Source organism: Rhinatrema bivittatum, chromosome 1 (genome assembly GCF_901001135.1).
Source record: "Rhinatrema bivittatum chromosome 1, aRhiBiv1.1, whole genome shotgun sequence".
Lineage (NCBI taxonomy): Eukaryota > Metazoa > Chordata > Amphibia > Gymnophiona > Rhinatrematidae > Rhinatrema > Rhinatrema bivittatum.
The window spans coordinates 629,938,293-629,959,267 of NC_042615.1; positions in this window are offsets into that span (position 1 = coordinate 629,938,293).

Here is a 20,975-nt window from a genome sequence, read left to right on the forward strand (position 1 = left end):
GGTGATGCTACCAGGGGAGAGGAAGAGAAGGTGGTGATGATGCCGGAGGGCAGGCAAGGAAAGAGAAGGTAATGATGCCTGGTGGGGGGAGGAGAGAAGGTGATGATTATTGTGTGTGTGTGGGGGGGGGGGGGCGGGGTTGTAGGAGAGAAGAAAGGGAAGAGAAGAGAAAATGATGATGGGGTGCCTCAGGCCATCCAATCCATTTCCATGTTTGGTTCTTCAATAAACCTGTGACTTTATAACACTTAAAGGTAGATTTTAAAACCCGTGTGTGGTTCCCGGCATGTGCACATGGACGCACTGATTTTATATTGGCGCGCATGAGTGCTGACTCGCCCGCGTAAGGGGGTAAGATTTATAAGATACGCGATAGGCCCTTTCCCTAGTTCCCTTCCTGTCTGCTCCAGTAAAGGAGGGAACTTCCTAAACCCCCTAACTAACCCATTTATAGGATGTAAAGTCCCATAATGAATATCCCTCTCTCCAGATAACTAGAATGCACTTTTTATTTCCCGGTTCACACCCAAAAGGTGACGCTGTTGTTCTTCTACGTTCTAAAGGGTTATTAGGTCTCTTCAGATGATAAACTCCTGCACTCTCTCAAGAAGCCATTCCTGGATCCAAAGGAAACTCAGATAAAAAATAAAACTAGTTTCAAAAGGTGACCCAAAAATGAGAAAAAGATGGGTGGATAAACTTCTTTTTCAAATAACAAAAGCATCAGAAGCTGGAATCATTAAAATGGGAGAAAGGCACCTTTTCTTCTAGTCCATATCCCAAGTCTCTCGCCAGGAAACACAAAGGTCCATTTCCTAAACAACAAATCAAAAGCCAGGGGCAAACATGATAGCATGCTGCTTCTGAAAAGGGCAACTCAGAATCCATACCCACAAAATGGTGCCTTGGGTTTTATAGGCCAGGAATCCACCATTAAATTCTCCCAGCTATAACTCAACTAAACCTGGCTCTTTTCTCTACCCACTTAATTAAATGGCATGCTTCTTATTTCAGATCCATAAGTAAAAGGAGTTGATTCAGAAGTGCACTTAATTATATATTACAGCTAACCTTGGTTTTGGATAAATCTTTGCAGCAAATGTTAACAGTTTATATTTCCTAAACACTCTGCATCATAAATGGTTACTTTCCATTTGTATTTAGTGCTTAAGAATCTTGGTATATCCTCTATCAGTAAATGTTTTTCTAATCTAGAGCTTCACCCAACATCCTTTTGTCATCTGGAGGGCAAATTTCTAAATAATTCTGAATAGTAGCTGTTATTTTAACAGATTTGAGAGACATTCAAAAATAGAAAATATTAATTAACAAATAAATAAAATAAAAAAAGATGTTGATATTCAGTGCCATTTGTCCAGCTAAACCTTTAGATTTATCAAAATAATATAAATATAGCGGAAATAGTGCCCGCGATTATAAGGGGGCATGGTTAGGCTAATTTTCCTGCTCCCGCATTGTATAGGTAATTTCTGCAAGGTACGATACATTTATCGCACTTGCATTTTATTTTTCGCTTCATGCACTGATTGATATACCGCTGGTGCATTACCGGGAAAAGGTTTTTATCGCACATGCCATTTGGGAAAGAGAGAACAAGCGAGCACCTCTGTAGAGAACAATATGCCACTCTATTATTTATACCACTGTAAGAGAGGAACTTTTAACTGAGAGTGGGCTTTGGGGGGGGGGGGGTAGGTTTGGGGGGTTACATAACACAGTAGGAGGTACAAACAGCACAGTACACATCACTGAAGATTTTCTGCCATTTCAATTGATAAAAGGTACAAGAGGAGTTGTACATTGCATGCTCTACCTAGCTTGATGCACTCTCTATCTAGCTTGTTTGAAGCTAGGTAGAGATTAAATTGTACAAATCAACATCTCTTGTACCTTTCATCGATTGAAATGGCAGAAAATCTTCAGTGAAGTATACTATGCTATATGTATCTCCTATTGTGTATGTAAAACCATCCCCCCTCCCCCAGCCCACTCCGAGTTAAAAGTGCCCTCTCTTACAGTGGTATAAATAGTGGCATATTGTTCTCTACAGAGTCTCTCTTTCTCTTTTTCTCATTCCCCCCTCTCTCCCCTGACCAAATGGCATGCTGGCTGATTTCCTCCAAGTTTTCTGGCTAAGTAGTTAGCCAGATAAAACTTAACTAGATAATTTGGAGATATTCCAGGGACGTTAATTGGCAGAGTTACGTTAAGCAGTTAGCTAGATAACTTATCTGGCAAACTCTAATCATGCCATAGAACAGTCCTAAAGTTAGCCAGATAAACTTATCTGGCTAACTGTAAGATAGTAGGGTATATTCAGTGGAACGGCCATGCTGCTGAATATGCCCGCCAAAATAGCCAATAAGTTTGCCCAGCCAACTTTGTCAGCCGCTTAGCGGCTGAATATGGATCCCTAAATGTTATAAATATTTTTTAAACTCATTTCTAATCCAAAAAGGGCTATTCAAAGCAACTTACAACAGATAAACATTAAAATGCAATGCAATAATTAAGGTTCAATACAAAAATCAAACACATATATCAAAAGCAATCCATAAACATTACTGGAAAAAAATATTCCGAAAGCAAAGGATGAGAAGCCATTGAAAACAATTTATCTAATCTCTCCATTATGCCCATTATGGCTTTGCCCTGATTTACTAAGCCATTTTTCCCATTCTCTGACTGTGGGGGAAAACAATTAGTAATAAATCAGGTGCCTATTAGTCACTCAGATAAATACAAACCTTTAATGTACCCCGGGCAGTCAGGTCCAAATGTATTTTCTGTTGCTTCAGGTTTATATAAGTCTGGCAAAAGCATAAACACATCCTTTCAGCTCCCATGATAAATCTGTGGGAATTTTAACACTTCTCAGGCTCCATTCCCTTTCTTTAAACAAACAATAAAGGTAGTATTTCATTCCATTCTAACTCTACACAAAACAGAATCTCTTGATTTTTGTTCTTATCAAGGAATTTTTAAAAAATATTCTGAATCCTTTTGCAAGGTCCATTTTGCTGTCTTTCACGTGATATACTCTCATCAGTATCCAAAAGAAATGCATCAAGCAGCTTTGGAAAGCATACAACTCACTAAATGAAACAGAAACCCGTGAAACAAACAAAACATATGCAATGGCAAATCTCTCAAACAGCTGTAAAATGTGCCCTTTATCTCTGCACATTTTTACAGATCTGGACTACATACCTTGACCTGCATACCTATCATCTACAAATGAAGAGAAGTCTCAAGGCACCACATCCCACGTAAGAAATAGTGCTGCTTTTTATGATAAACTGTGGCTCACTTAGGATTTCTAATACTATCTGATGCTAAGATCAACTGCTAACTTCGGAAGTGCTGTCTGTGGATTATTTTATAACAGCATTTTTGTAGAAGATTGAGGAATTGATCCTGTTTTTGCATACAAGATTAAGATAACTGCTTTGCTATAGTTTGGATGTGAGACATTTTTGATACTTTTAAGAAGAAAAATTCATATTTTTAATAATATTTTGCTGTGTATGGATATTTGGAAGTAGTAAAACGACTGAAAAAAAAGAACCATACCAGCATATGTTTATAATATCAGACATTGCATGATAAAAGGGCAATTGAAAGGCTATCTATATAATCTTGCCTGAAAATTCTGCATTTTTTATGTTTGCTTGAAGACTTTTGGGGATATTGCTTTTTCATGTAGCATTTAGAGATACAATTCCTTTATTCATTTTTTACTCTGCTTGATAGTAACATAATACTTGATAACATTATTATTATTTATTTGACTTGATATACTACAGTTCCATACAAACAATCAAAGTGGCTCACAATTCCATAAAAATAAAATAATTTACAATAATATACATCATAGTAGAAACATTATCACAACTCATGAACTATATGATGACCATGATGCTATCATTATAGGGAGGGAAATTATAAAAGCCTATTTCCAAAGGTAAAATGCTTTCTACTGGTAAACTTTCCCAACCTCAATGCAGATAAAACTTGTTCTACCTACATTGACAGGGGTCATGTTTAGGTTGGGAGAGGCCAATAACTAAGTGCAAATTGCATTTTTATATCTGCAGATATGCACAAAAATTATAATTCACTTTTAAAGTGTGGAAACAAATGTTGCTGAGGAACCCAAAATGGCAGAAGTTTTAAAACAGCAATTTTCATAAAATGGTACTCAGAACAAAGAGTGAGGTTAGACCCTCTAGACCCTTGTGAGAAAACACTGTTGTTCAAAAGATGGTAACTATTACATAAGCTCAAAACAAAGTAAAAAAATATAGTTATGAACAAGATGATGCCTGAAGGAATTTGTGCTTGGTGAAGCTGTTGTCCCCTTCGCTGGATTATTTTCATTGCTTTGTTTGCATTACCTTTTTATAAATGGTTGGGAAGAAGAGGAAAGTCCAACTGAGAATGACCATGGCAGTAACTGGTTCAGCCACGGAAAGGAGTCTGATCAATACCTTTGTGGAAAGCCAAGGAGATGCCACTGGAAAAAGGCCATTAGGAAGTATTGAAAGGGAAGATTTGCCACCTTCTTCCCTAGACCTTAATGTCTCATTAAATCCTGCAGTGAGAGAGCCATTGGCAAGGGATCCATTGTTCAGTGTGGCTACCAGACAGGCACTGTTGAATTATGTCATCAGCCCAAGCCTGGAGGCACAGGAAACCACAGGAGAGTTTTTGCTGACAGCAGTATGCTCTGCTGAATTTAGTGGTGCTGGAGAAGCAAGGTCTGATTTGCAGGGAATAGTTTCCAGCAAAAGAAGTGGAATGAATAGGCTGCTGACCTCTATGAAGATTATCAGCATAGAACGAAATGAGAAAGGAGTGTTCCATCTAACAAGGCCTACTGAGTTCACCTTACAGGAAATCTGGAAAGCCATTGTTGAACAGTCTATTACAGTGCAGAGTTCTCCTTTGGTGGACAAAACATAGATTTGGGTGAAACTTGGAGAAACCAGATGCAAGAGGAAGGGAAATAATTGAAACTGGTGGAGAATGAAAATAGCACAGATGGGGGCAGTGCAAGAGGTATTAATTAAGGACAAGTCTCATTTTTCTCCAAGGCAGAGAACTTGGAAAATCAAATTAGACATCATACTTTTTGTCTTATTATTTTCCAAAAATGCCATTGGTGTCTCCCTTGGAGATGTTTAAAAGACAGAGATATTGAGAGTGCTTGTAAAATCCATTCCTCCTTTTTGACATATTTATTTTCTTCCACTATTTAAGAAAAAGGAGTCTGAGGAGCCCCGGGCTACACTTTCCCTTAAATCTGATGATAGTTTGAATCTGGCCAATTTTTTGGAAGTCTCAGATGATAAGCTAGTAGTGCCTGCAACTTTGATTGTTTCCTTAGCCTTAGACCCAGATAGGGACTGGCTATTAAAGATGTTTTTCAGAGTGAGTCGTCATTTCCAAAGATGAAGGTTAGAGTGTTTCTAGATGTTGCTAAAGCACCAGAAAGAAAGCCAATTTTTGTTGTTAAGATCACTGCTTCTTCAGGTGGGTGCTTCCTTTTCTTGAAAGTTTCCATGCAAGTGTAAAGTAAGATATCAGAATGTATCCTACATTTTCTATGAGCCAAGCCAATTGGCATTGTTTTTGAGTGACAAGATTATGCAAGGTGGACAGCCTAATACATCCTCGCTGTAAGATATGTTTGTTTTGGGGAGGGAGGGGAGTGCTCTATCTAGGCAATTACTGCTATTGTTATTGATAGGATTGTTCCCTAGTAATTTTTTTCTTTTGTATTATGAATTGGCTCCCATCGTATTTGATTGTATTTTGCATGGATCGTTATGTTCATTTAAACATGTTACAAGAAAGAGCGTTTTCTTCTCAAGAGTTAAATTTCTTGAAGTTGTATTTTGAAAATCACTAAAAAAAAACAAAACAAAAAAAAAAAACCAACCCCAAAAAAAACTATAATTGCAGTTCTGTTTTCAAATCTGCACTTGTTATTGTCCTTAACAAATTCTACACTTACAAAAAAGTAGACACAAATACCTCAGGTACTTTATAACCACAGCAATAATCATAGCAAAATTCCATGTGTTCAAAATCCCCCACGTATAAAGTACCCATGGTATTTTCATCAATATGGGTCGTTTGATTATTGTGCCTCCCCCCTCCTGATAACTGCATGTTATCATATTTTAGTACTATGCAGTCCTCTTATAACTCCCTTTGTGTTATTAACTTTGTGTCTGTCATATGTATAGCAGAAAGGATAGGAGTAATGAACTGTGAGTTGCTGTCTGGTGTGAAGGGGTGTGTGTGTGTGTGTGTGTGTGTGTATGTGTAAGTGATATATTAGAAGGTGTCATAGAACATTGATTTTATGTAGTTGCGCTATAAGTATTCAGTGTGAATGATTTACACTTGCTAAATTAGAATTGCTGTAGAACAACTTATTCCAAGGGGTTTTCTAAAAGATGATCAGCACCAATCCCTAAGGGCACAGTGGCACTGGCTCTTTAAAAGCAACTTTTGAAAGTGAAAATGTACCCTAGAAAATTGGGGGGGGGGGGGGGGGGGCATGGGGTTAGACTCTGGAAAAATGCCAGGAAATATATTTCCACGGAGAGGGTGGTGGATGCCTGGAATGCCCCTTTTGAGGAAGTGGAGGAGACAAAAACAATAATGAAATTAAAAAAAACAGAAGTATCAATATAGAACATCTTTGGAGACAGAGGATGCAGAGTACCCAGTACTTCATACAGGGTAATCTGCACAGAGCAGCCCCTAAATGGTAAGATTACATTGGGTAACCTACACAGAGTAGTGGTTACAGCCCTAAATAGCACTGGGCAGACTGGACGGGGCATTTTGGTCTTTATCCACCATCATTTTCTATGTGACTATAACTGGGAAGCTTTAAAAATGTTTAAAAATAGGAGAAGGTTGTTAAATTTGTTTTTGTGTGTTATCAGGTAGAGCAAAAGGAGATGGTTTATTTCATCTATCTTTTCTTTTCTTTTCCATAGAGCATAAAAAATGTTTTAATGTGTCAAATTCACTCCCATAGGAAATAATGGGAGCTGCACGGCCGTGGCAGTGTGATAGCTGAACCTATGCCAGCCTCAGCCAGGAGTAAATGTAGTTGAGTATGAGAGCTCCTAGGGATGAACAAATGATGCATATGCATTTTGATGTCTGTAGACAGAGAGGAGGGCATTAATGGCGTATCTATGGTGACTCCTTTTTTATGTAGAATATTTCATGAATATGGCATTTTACAGCAGTTGTCTGCAAACCCAAATATTTCCTGCTTATTGCCCACCAAAAGCCACATTAAATTAGAGTGAATCAAGCCCCAAATCTGTATATATTGAGAAACCATTTTGATTTGCTCTATATTTTGTGACAGAGTTATCAAAGGAATGTATGTGAGCTATATATTGGAGAAGACTGTTTTCCCACAACTATAATGAGGGATAAGGCTAATCCAGAAAACAGCTCAGCAAAGAGTTAACTGAGTCTCTGACTAAAGAAGTAAACCAACCCCAAAGAGGATTATATTGTTAGGAGGGCTAAAATGGCTGCCAATTAGACAGTCTGAAAGGGACCCTGGGGTGGAGTTCTGAGATGTGGCAGGGCCAGAACCACACACTACCTGCATACAGCTGATTTAAATCCTTAATCAAGGAAATAAAAAAGAAAGCAGCTTAGCCTAAAGTAAAATGACATAGCTTGAGGAAAAACTAACACTGAAAGCTTTCAAAACATACTCTGAACCGTTAAAGCAAAGTGTGTAAAATGTGAACAAGCTAAATATCCTTTGGAGAGCTAGACAGATGTGCTGTATTACCTACAAGGTAGGAATTGATGGTGAATGTGTAGAATAGGTTTTTCCCTTTGCTCCACTGTGTATAGATTAGAGTTAGAAGGAAAACATATTGCCAGCCAGATCTGTTAACAACAATTTTAAGGAAAAACCTGAAGGATATTACCAAGAGAATAATTGAAAAACTGAATGCATAAAAACATGTGCTTATAAAATCATCAGAATGAACAGAATCCTGATAGCATTGTGTCCCTGCAAAAAAAAAAAAAAAAAAAAGGTGGCTTGCCAGGGTTTGAATCTGGGTGCACTCAGTCAGAGGCCCATGCCCTATTGGTGAAGCCACAGGATGGTTTATTTGAAGCCGCCTTGAACCAGTGTTAGCCTGAAACACAATCATGCCCCTGAAGATCTGAATTGCTCCTTGAGGAGGCTTGCAGGGAAAGGTTGTGGGCTGTAGGGTGGAGCTGGACTCTGGACTGGAATGCTGGTGAAGCAACCTGATGATCAGGCTGCGACAAACCATTCACAGTGAGTAGTGGATTGGATTAAATTCAGTATTAATTATAAATAAACCTACATCCTGTGAATAAAAGCCCTTGCATTCAAGTATAAAAGAGAACGGTATTGTTTCCAGAGGGGCCCTAACCTGACACAGTGTCAAAATGGGTTCTCATAATGGTGGGAAATGACTACAACCACATTTAGCACAGGTGCCAGTAATCATTAACATGGGGGAAAAAATGAAAGCGTGCATTAACGTCAGGGCTGACTGGGTCATGGGCAGTTGGAGGCTGGTGACATACAAGGAGGTCTGCAAAGGGGAATTCAAAATAGTTCTGATGCAGATCTCAGTTGCCAAAGTTGAACGCCAGATACAGCAGTGTCCCAAGGAAAGGAGCTGGGCCGGTGCTTGTTTTTTTGCTACCCTGTGCGAACAATTACTGTGCTGCCCCCCCCCCCCCCCCCCCCAATTAATTCATCCTCTGTCCTGGGCCCACCAAAAAAAAAACCCAGCTCCCTTCAATGATGCAAACTTTAAAAACTGACTCCACCATCCTCCCCCCCCCCCCCCCCAAACCCATAGCTGGTGCAAGGGCGAACCTCATAAGACTTATGCATTTATTTTTTACATGAAAATATCAAATTACAGTATTCTGAAGTAAAAATATCACATTATATTTGCATGCACTACTGTGATGCCAACCAGAAATCCTTGCAAAAAAGACACTTGAAAACCATATGGAATTAGGCCTATTGTGATGTGTGTTGGGTGTGGGCTTGACAATCTGAAAGCCCGAATACACTTCCTATTAGGAAAATGCCTCACCTCAGTCACACATGCAGAACATAAATAGACCCTCACCAAATACAGAATAGAGCAACCAAATGTGTAGACAAAAACTGAACTGGAAACCGCAAGAAGCCAGACACTCTGAGGCAGATTTTATAAATCTGTGCACACGCGTACTTTTGTTCGCGCACCAGGCTCGAACAAGAGTACGCGGGATTTCAATAGATACGTGCGTATCCATTGAAATCCGGGGTCGGCGCGCGCAAGGCTGCCCAAAATTGGCAGCCTGCGCGCGCCGAGCCGCGCAGCCTGCCTCCGTTCCCTCCAAGGCCGCTCCAAAATTGGAGCGGCCTCGGAGGGAACTTTCCTTTGCCCTCCCCCAACCTTCCCCTCACTTCCCCTACCTAACCCACCCCCGGCCCTATCTAAACCTCCCCCTACCTTTGTCGGCAAAGTTACGCCTGCTGGAAGCAGGCGTAACTTTGCGTGCGCCGGGCCAGCTGCCATGTTCCGAGTTCTGGTCTGGGGGCTGGTCCGGAGGCCGCGGCCACGCCCCTGGGCCGAAACCACGCCCGCGGCGCCGCCCCCGAAACGTCTCGTCACCCGCGCCACACCCCCGAAACGCTGCATCACGACTGCCACGCACGCCCCCCGCCACGCCTCTCCATGCAAGCCCCGGGACTTACACGCGTCCCAGGGCTTGCGAGCGCCGCCGAGCCTATGCAAAATAGGCTCGGCGCACGCAGGGGGGGGTTTGGGGTAGGTTTTCGGGGGGTACGAGTGTACCCCTTTGAAAATCTACCCCTTAATGCAGTGAAACAATGAAAAAACAGAACCATCACCATTCCTCAAACATCAAATAATAAAATCAAGAAATAAAATAAATACATAATCATAATACTAAAAACATACTAATAATATTATTTTAAAAAAAGATGAGGAATAAAAGGTGAAATAATTAAAAACTCATATACATGTTTTTTAAATGTCCCAAATGTTATGATATCGAGGTGTTTGGTGGATTCTCTGGGGCAACAGTGACGTTATCTCCTACAGGGAGGAGCCCCGTAGGGAGACTGATGCACCGGGCTAGACTCAAAAGCACAGACACAGAGATAGTTTCTTTTATTGTACAGCTAGGAGGACCACCAGAGATGGCAGTAGAGAGCAGGTTAGCTGGTAGCAGTTTGTAATCCTTGACAAGGGAGACCCGTCCCACAATGGTGGTGTAAGGCCACGATGTAGATGTCCAATAAGGCACTGTAGGAGAGACAGACTAGCAGATGTTAAACACACTCCCGTAGATGAGTAAAGAGAATCCCAATGAGCAGTAGAGAGGATAGGTGTTAGCAGTCCGTGGTCCTCTGCAGAGGAGACCCGTTCCACAATTATGGTGTAGGGCCTGATGCAGAGAGGAACTGATGAGAGACAGACTGGTAGAAGTTGTACTCACTCTCTGTAGCTGATAGATGGATTTCCAGCAGATTGAAGAATGGAGCAGGCACCAGGAAAGACACACAGGCCCTCGAGGAGCGAGTACCTGTAAGAGGATAGGCACCTGTAAATAAGCAGAGGGCCCCCGAGGAACGGGTACCCAGATTAGAGAACCCTGAAGGGTGAAAATAGCTTCCAGTGGATAGAAGTGGCAGAGGAACTTCAGACCGGGGCATAGCGATCCTTGCTAACTCGGCGAGAGTCAGCAAATGGGCAACCTTAAATATGCAGAAGCAGTGACGTCACTCGAGGGGGACGCCCCTGAGGTTTGCACCAACACTGCTACAAAGGTAGGGACGCGCACGCACGTCCTAGAAGGCCTCGGGTCAAGATGGCCGAACGCCGCACCAGAGCCGCTCTGGGTTAGCCGGAGACTGCGGCAAGGAGACGCCACAGACGCCATACTCCCGAAGCTGGTGGAGAAAGCTGAGAGAAAGGTGAGGCATGTCAGGCGAAGTCGTCTGAGCCTGACGGACGCAACACCAAACACCAGTAAAATATTTCAAAACAGCAGACACTGCAAATAACACCTGAAAATAAAACTAAAAAGGATTTTAAAAATTCATACTCTCCATACCTGGGAACTTTTTTCCAGTCACCCTAGGATTGTCGTGGAGTAGTAGGAGTGGGATGCACAAACTTTCTCCTCTCTTTCTTACACACACACACACACACACACGCGCGCACACTCTCCCTCTCTCTCTCTCTCAGACAAACCCGCAGTGTCTCCAGCTCTTCTTTGGTTGGGATCCACCTGCAGCCCATTCTCTCTCTCTCTCTCTCTTTCTTACTTACATCCACACACACAATCCAAGCAGCTCCCATTCTCTCTCTCTCTTTGTCTTTCTCACACACCCACATACCCCAGACAAGTTCCCATTTACACCCACATACAGGCTCCCATTCATAAGCACCCAAATCCCAGCTAGGCTCCCATTCTCAAACACACCTCCTGCTCATCCCAGGAAGGCTTGCATTTATGCATATGCACACACATACACCCACCCACCCCAGGCAGGCTGCCATTCACACACACACACACACACTCATACACACACACACCAAGCCACTCATTCACACACACACACACACACACACACACCAAGCCACTCATTCACACACACTCATACACACATGCAGACCAGGAAGTCAGGGTCCATGGGGCTTTTCTCCTCCTCCGCTGCTGCTGCCAGCCTGTTCCTTCTGTGTGGTGAGCATCCATTCGGTAGGGCCTCTTTCTGTGCTGGCCCTGATGTAATTCACCACTCGTGGTGCTAGCACCTCCTGTATTCTTATCTCACGAGGGATCGGGTCCACCAGCGGCACCATGGACTTCCTCTTCTTTCACTGTCGGTGGGATCAGGTCCATCGGTGGCTTTACGGACCACCTACTTCTGTAGGTGGGATCTGTTCCACCGGCAGCACCACAGGCCGCCGCCTCTTCTGCCGCTGGTGGGATCAGCTCCACCAGCGGCAGCATGGGCTTCTCCCTGCTCCCGACGCTGCTCCACTGGATGTGCTGCCCTGTGCAATTGCACAGTTTGCATACCTGGTGGTGCCGGGCCTGGAAAGGAGCAGAGCTCCCAGGGTAGTCAGGTGCTAAGGAGCTTGGATCCAGGCAAGTAACAGAGTCATGTTCCAAGAATCAGGTTTCAGGTGAGGACTGCAGTCAGGGTGGATATGAAGACTGGAGTCAAATTTGCAGGAATCGGTGGAACAACAAGGAAGGAACCAACATTCCTAGGAGCAGAGAATTACCAGAAAACACATGAGCTTCTACAGGGTGTTAAAACAGGCCAAGATTAGGGATAAACCTTGGCGCAGCTAGCACCCTCTAGCTGGAAGTGTGGACTTTGCCTCTCTAAAGTCAGCTTTATGCTGCTGGTTCCATCTCTGGTCTGGCTTCACTGACTCATTGCTTTGGAGGTTGCTGCCAGTTCTCACCTGGAAAGGACTTGCAAGATTAACATGGAAAGAAAGATCTCTATACAGGATATAATAATAGCAACTTCTCCTGAAAAAATGTGCCAAGTTGACAATTTCAATAGTGGAACTTGTGAAGCATCCCCCGCAAAATTAATGTAAAAATAAAATGTGTAAACACGATTATAACCAAATGATTGACAATGTGAGACCTTCATCTCTTGGAGCTATTTTGCATCACATGTAGCTCTCCAGCAGCTGCCGTTGCATGCCCACAGTTAAAATCATAGGTCCACAATGTCTTTCATGTGTTCTTAACTTTTTATATTTGGAACATATGTTTTTTTGACTTTTTAAATATTTTTTATATTTGCAATTAAAAATGAAATGAGACACTTAACTTTATCTTCATGCCATCCTCTGACTTGTCTTTATCTTTCTGCCATCACTCTGACATTCAAGACAAGAACACTTGTCTTGAAACAGCTGAATAAATTATATTTTAAAATCTTTTTCTGACTCGAAGTGTTCTGATTTGCCCTGACCGGTGTACACAAATTTATGTACACTCTGTCTTATAAACACCAAATGTTCACAAAATCTAGATATTCCCAGATGTTTACATAGTGGGGGATGCTTTATAAGTTCCACTATTGAAATTGTCAATTTGGCACATTTTTCAGGAGGAATTAACTATTATTATTATTATTATTATTATACCCTGTATAGAGATCATTATTTTCTCTGTCAGTCTTGCGGAGTCCTTTCCCCATGCTTTAGAGAAGGGAGGGGTCTACTTTGAACTCTGTCTTAATCTTTGAGACTAAATCTGTCTCCTACATGCTCACATGTAGCTTTCTGTTCTTAGTATTAGGTTTGGGTCCTCTTCCTCCTTCTCATCTTTCCAGGACTGTGCCTTGCTTTCCCGTTTTGTGGGCCTTGCCTGCATATTAAAATTAGCAAGGTGGGAGAGAAGCACAATTAGTCTCACCATTGTTAGATACTCTAGGTTCTGTCCTGGCTTGAACTAGCTGACAAGCCCCCTCCAGCAGATGTTGCCGTTCCTTGAAACCTGCTTTTATTGCATGCAGTGCCTTCTCTCACGTGCTGCTGCACTTTTCTGTAAAAGGTAATATCCAGGAATAATTACACACACATGGGTAGAGGGTCTTTCTTGGAAGTATCTGTCTCCTCTAGGAAAGGGTTGGTAGGGTCGGGATGTACTAGGATGGGGGCTGATAGGAATCTTTTTTTTTTTTTTTAACAAGGTGGTTAACCAGCCTCAAAGGACCATTAATGAATAGAAATTTGTAAATCTTAGGAACTGCAGTACTCCTTTTGAGGGAATTTCCAAAGCCATTTCTATGGGTAAAACGGAGTTTTGCCCATGGAAATGGGGTCAAAATGCTTAGTTTTGGATTTCAGAAAAAATATCTGCTGAAACAGCAAGTGCAAGTCTATTTTTTCCTTTCTGTTCTCAAAAGTATACTTTCACTTTGAAAATGGGTGCAAAAGCCGGCAAGTGAAAAGCACCTACGAACTTTATAGCCCTATGGGTCATATGAGAATTGACTCCTATATGTCTCTCGGTGGCAACCATGCCTAAACTCCCTGGATCCATTAGTAGAATTGAGAGAAATTACATACCCCTATAACTTTGAATCCAAAGCGCATTTTAACAGCTTGGTGAACAGTCTGAGCTTTCAGGGATGGTAACTTTAAAATGAGCACACATGTGCCCATATACACACATATGTGAGCGCGAGCACACATGTGCTGAAATTTTAAATTGTCTGTGCAACTGTGCGCATATATAAAATAATATGCCTAGCACACGTATGTAAGCTCCTAATTTTAAGCAATTACACAAGGAAACGTTATTCACATATGTTTCCTTAGGACTTGGCTTGTATTCCCGCAAGTGAGCACATATTAAAACATCTGTGCATGAAGGAAATTAACAGTTTTACCAACACCTCTATGCCATATCCTATCTAATCTTGGCATTCATTACAAACTCTTTGCTGATGACATATAGTTCTTCTTCCCTCTCAAAGTATCATGGGCTCAAACAGAATCTTTCCTTCTCTCTTGTCTAACAACTATACAAGGGTGGAAAAACCGTAATAAACTAGCACTCAATATCTCCAAAACTGAAATAATTATCTTATCATGTTTTCCAATCCTAAAACATCAAACAGTTTCCAATGTAATAATCAAACACTTTCATTTTCTCTAAAGATCCATAACCTTGGGGTCATCATTGATCCTGCTCTCTCAATGCATGATCATGTCAAATTGCTTACTCAATCTTTCTTTTACAAATTAAGACTCCTCCACCATCTCAAACTGCTCCATAATTCTACTGACTTTGTTCTGTTCTACAATCTCTCCTATTTTCCAGTATCAATTATTGTAATTTTCCCCTCATTGATCTTCCCGCTTATACCATCCGTCCACTACAAATCATACAAAATTCAGCTGCTAGGCTTCTAACAGGAGCTCCAATTTGTGACCATGTCACCCCTGTCCTGGAATCTCTCCATTGTCTCCCTGTACTATATTGTATCCAATACAAGTTGGCCATAATCTCACACTCCTCTATTTACAATATTCACTCTCCCTGGATCTCATCTGTTCTTAAAATCCATGCTCCTGCTAGATGGTTAAGATCCTCCTCTCAGATACTCCTTGGTGTCCCTTCCTCCAAAAGTAGTTGTCTTGATGAGACTAGAGAACGCACATTTTCCTCTGCAGGCTCTCTCCTTTGGAATTCCCTAATAAAAGAATTGAGAAACCTCCAAGGAAAACCTTCCTTTAAAAAAGCTTTAAAACCACATTCAGTAAAGCATTCCTGAACCAGGTTGGTGATACTTAATCTTCCTGGCCCTCCCTTAATTTGTGCCATTCCTTTGCAAAAACTTTAGCAGAGATCTGATATTTCCTCTATTGCATTGTATTGTATTTTAATTAATTGGTCTGTTATGTAAATGTAATTTATGTGTGTTTTACTGTACCCTGCCCTGAACGTAGGAAGGGTGGGTAATAAATGTTTTAAAATAAATAAATAAAAGTAGTTCCACTAGTTTGCCCAATCTATCTCTATGTCATCAAGACCCTTCTGGTTCTTCAGCCTGCCCTCTCCCCAGTTTACCCAGACCTCTCACCCAATCAGTTTTTGGTTGTAATAAGAATTTTATTCAGGCTTCCGCATGATAAAGAGCAGAAGTGAATATCTGCGCTTAAGAGCCCGACGCACACTGCATTCGCCAGTTTTAGAATCAGGATTTATGCGTGTAAATGATGGGCCTGCCCCAGAAATACTCCTGACCCACTCCAAATCCACCTCTTTTTTACACACGTTCTGTTGCTCGCACACACACACACATATATATATAGGTGCATAATTTACCGCTTTTAAAATAAGAATTATGTATACTCAGCGAATATATGGACCTTTATGGGAGCAACTCTTCTAAAATTTACCTCTTAGCTTCTGTAGGACCTCATATATGTTCGTCATGTTGCTATGGATCTTCTGAGAAGATTAGGGTGTCATCCAAGTAAATGAATGCAAACTCATCAAGCACATCTCTAAAGATGTCATTAAGCAAAAATTGTAGTCCAAAAGGCATTGCATGATATTCAAAGTGTCCATTCCTCATTCTTAATGCAGTTTTCTATTCTTCTGTTCTGATTCTGATTAAATTGTATGCTCCCTACACATTTAAGTTTGTAAATACCTTTGCTGTACTAGTTATTCTATTATTTTATTTATTTAAAAATATTTCTCTCTCACCTATCCACTGATACAGGTGGGTTAAAACTACATTTATAAAAAAAATTAACATAAAATAATGAACACAAGGAATACCTATGTTGAACAGTGATGGCATTTAATCAATGGTGAGGCTGCTGGGGAGATTGATGGCCTGGTAAATCCTGTCTGTAGGTTTTCCTGAAGGTATTCTTGTAGTGTCTTCCATTCTGGTTGAGATAGTGAATGCATCCTTCAAAAGGAGGATATACATCTATAGGACAGTCATTAAGCCAGATGGAAGGCAGAGCCTCTGCAGCCCCCTCATTGAAAATATCCCTGAAGTTTTGGTACTTTTCTGGAATTTTCTGTAGTTTCTTTCTCAGGTGGTCCCCTTGGTGTCACTATGTCTTGTTTGTGAGAAATTAACTGCATGTCATTTTCAGTGGCAACTTTCCTGACAGAATTTCGAGGGGAAGTTTACTTTTCCTAATTGATTCTCAGGTTGTGGTGTCTTCGCCATCTGAGTCCAAGGATCACAGACAACTGAAGGGCTCTGAACACATCAAGCCCTGTTACTTCCTGGGTTCCTTGTGTGACATTGTCAAAATGAGTCTGGCAGTTTTAGAGCCATAGCTTACTATGGCCAATATGGCTTGGGCCATAGATGCCACTGCCAGAATGGTGCCAGGATACCGCTTCTTCTGCAACCCAAAAGGGGAAAAACAGCAGGAAGGAGGTACCCGTAATGGAGAAGGTTTTCATGGGTAATGATTCAGATGGACTGAATCAAATCACGGTGAACCTAGAAGATGTGGTAGGCCTGATTGACAAACTGAAGAGTAGTAAATCACCTGGACCGGATGGTATACACCCCAGAGTTCTGAAGGAACTAAAAAATGAAATTTCAGACCTATTAGTAAAAATTTGTAACTTATCATTAAAATCATCCATTGAACCTAAAGACTGGAGGATAGCAAATGTAACCCCAATATTTAAAAAGGGCTCCAGGGGCGATCCGGGAAACTACAGACCGGTTAGCCTGACTTCAGTGCCAGGAAAAATAGTGGAAAGTGTTCTAAACATCAAAATCACAGAACATATAGAAAGACATGGTTTAATGGAACAAAGTCAGCATGGCTTTACCCAGGGCAAGTCTTGCCTCACAAATCTGCTTCACTTTTTTGAAGGAGTTAATAAACATGTGGATAAAGGTGAACCGGTAGATATAGTATACTTGGATTTTCAGAAGGCGTTTGACAAAGTTCCTCATGAGAGGCTTCTAGGAAAAGTAAAAAGTCATGGGATAGGTGGCGATGTCCTTTCGTGGATTGCAAACTGGCTAAAAGACAGGAAACAGAGAGTAGGATTAAATGGGCAATTTTCTCAGTGGAAGGGAGTGGACAGTGGAGTGCTTCAGGGATCTGTATTGGGACCCTTACTGTTCAATATATTTATAAATGATCTGGAAAGAAATACGATGAGTGAGATAATCAAATTTGCAGATTACACAAAATTGTTCAGAGTAGTTAAATCACAAGCAGATTGTGATAAATTGCAGGAAGACCTTGTGAGACTGGAAAATTGGGCATCCAAATGGCAGATGAAATTTAATGTGGATAAGTGCAAGGTGATGCATGTAGGGAAAAATAACCCATGCTATAATTACACGATGTTGGGTTCCATATTAGGTGCTACAACCCAAGAAAGAGATCTAGGTGTCATAGTGGATAACACATTGAAATCGTCGGTTCAGTGTGCTGCGGCAGTCAAAAAAGCAAACAGAATGTTGGGAATTATTAGAAAAGGAATGATGAATAAAACGGAAAATGTCATAATGCCTCTGTATCGCTCCATGGTGAGACCGCACCTTGAATACTGTGTACAATTCTGGTCGCCGCATCTCAAAAAAGATATAATTGCGATGGAGAAGGTACAGAGAAGGGCTACCAAAATGATAAGGGGAATGGAACAACTCCCCTATGAGGAAAGACTAAAGAGGTTAGGACTTTTCAGCTTGGAGAAGAGACGACTGAGGGGGGATATGATAGAGGTGTTTAAAATCATGAGAGGTCTAGAACGGGTAGATGTGAATCGGTTATTTACTCTTTCGGATAGTAGAAAGACTAGGGGACACTCCATGAAGTTAGCATGGGGCACATTTAAAACTAATCGGAGAAAGTTCTTTTTTACTCAACGCACATTAAACTCTGGAATTTGTTGCCAGAGAATGTGGTTCGTGCAGTTAGTATAGCTGTGTTTAAAAAAGGATTGGATAAGTTCTTGGAGGAGAAGTCCATTACCTGCTATTAAGTTCACTTAGAGAATAGCCACTGCCATTAGCAATGGTGACATGGAATAGACTTAGTTTTTGGGTACTTGCCAGGTTCTTATGGCCTGGATTGGCCACTGTTGGAAACAGGATGCTGGGCTTGATGGACCCTTGGTCTGACCCAGTATGGCATTTTCTTATGTTCTTAAGGGAGGGGGCTGCATTAGGGAGCAGAGTAGCTCTTATTTGGTCTGTTCTGCTCTATCCACTCCAAATTTTCCTCTTCCTTTTCAGTTCCTTGCAAAACAGGAGGGGAGGGGCTGGATTAGTGAGCAGAGTGGCTCTTTTCTTCTCTGGTTTCTCTGTCCCAGCTTCTGCCTCACTTTTCTCTTCCACTACAGGCCGCCTGAAAGAGGAGGGTCTGGAGCAGGGAGCAGAGTGCTGTTCTCTGCTGTGTATGATTTCTTGCATAAGCCATGTGTGCTTATGGCTAGGGAAGGGGATCATCCTTGGAGGGGGAAAGATAAGGAGATAATAAATACAGTATATGAAAGTGCTGGGGTAGAGAGTGGGAGAGAAAGTTGGTGCATGCATCCCCTTCCCTGATCCACACCAAATCTCAGGGCGACCATAACTCAGAGTCCCTAGCAATGGTGTTTGCTGGGCGGCGAATGGGTGGGGAAAGCGATTGAAGGAAGTGCTTACTGTTTCAGATGTCATACAAATACCATGCACTAGAAATTCAACAAGACCTAGCAGAGTCATCAGAAGTGAGGATCTCATTCATTTAAAAAAAAAAAAAGAGATTGTGTTAGAAAACTAACAGGCTGTGAAGGAAGAAAGTACTGCTGACAAAACATGCTGGATTTGTGGCAAATGGAAAAATCTAGTGAGATACTAAGCGGTGTAAAATATTTAGAAAATGGGCAAGTTGGTCAGACAGATATGTGTGAGGGGAGGGTCCTGTTGTGCAAAGGGCCTTAGCTAACAGGAACCACAGGCCCTGCAGTAAGGTTTTTTTGTGAGAGTCCTGGGTATTGGTGCTGTTATGCTATGGCAGGTTTGCTATAAAATTTCTGAGTGTGTATTTGACAGGGTTTTGTGATACATCACAATGACACTGGTGTATTAAGATCAGTGGTGAAATTGGTGCTAGTTATCTGCGTGCATTTTTTTTTTAGCTTGTGCAACAAAAGCAGGCACCTCCACGGGATGTAATAAAGAACACGAATGCAAATGAGATGCAAAAAATCTGCACAAAAGTGAACCCATGTAAACATGCACGCAAAAACACATGCTCGCAACCCTATGTCATAAACCGCGCAGAAACCCATGCTGACATCCACATTAATGTGGTGACTCGCAAGTGTTTGTTATTTATTTATTTAAAAATTTTGTATACCATCACTCGAAATACATCACAACGGTTCACAAATAATATATAAAACACAGAATATATATTAGAATTTTATGGCACACATTCAATACACAGTTACTTTATTCTCAAAACAAAAAAATAAAACACAACAAGAAATTTAAAATGGTCCTTAGCTCTCAAAAGTTGTTATCCTATCTCAAGGTTGACTGAGTACGCTTTTTCAAATAGCCAGGTCTTTAAGGCTTTTAAAAAATTTTTAAACTCTGTTTCGAGTCTCAATTCAGCAGGCATTGTATTCCATACACTGGGACCTGCAATGCAGATAATCCTCTGACGAACTAACGTGAGGTGGGCTGTATTTACTGAAGGGATTTGGAGAAGGCCTTTGTTGGCTGATCATAATATCCTATGTGGGGTATGTAGGTGAATTGAAAAGTTCAGCCAATCTGTTTCTTGCCCATAGATAGCCTTATGTAGAGTACAACATGTTTTATAAAGTATTCTTTGGGCTATTGGAAGCCAATGTAAGTTCATCAAAACAGGTGTGATATGATCACGCTTCTTGCAGGTTGTTACTACTCTCGCCGCAGAGTTCTGAAGAACTTGTAAAGGATGTAAAGAAGTTTGTGGGAGTCCCAAGAGGAGAGAATTAATCTAGTGATGAGAAGATCAGAGCTTGTAACACTGATCGAAAGTCATTGATGTCGAGCAGGGGTTTTAGTCTTCTGAGAACTAACAGTTTGTAGTAACCTTCCCTTAATTTATTTGTAATGTGCTTTTTAAAATTTAGCTGACAGTCGCTAGTTACCCCTAAGTCTCTCACTGAGTCATAGAGAATGAGATTAACGTTGTTTGGAAGGGTAAGGGTATTATTGCTGATATTTTTTGGTTTCCTGTCAAGCAGAATAATTTCTGTTTTTTCCATATTTAGCACCACTTTCATGTGGCTTAATCATTGTTTAATAGCAGATAAATAAATGGAAATTAGTTTGAATGTTTGTTCTGTTGTGTCTGACACAG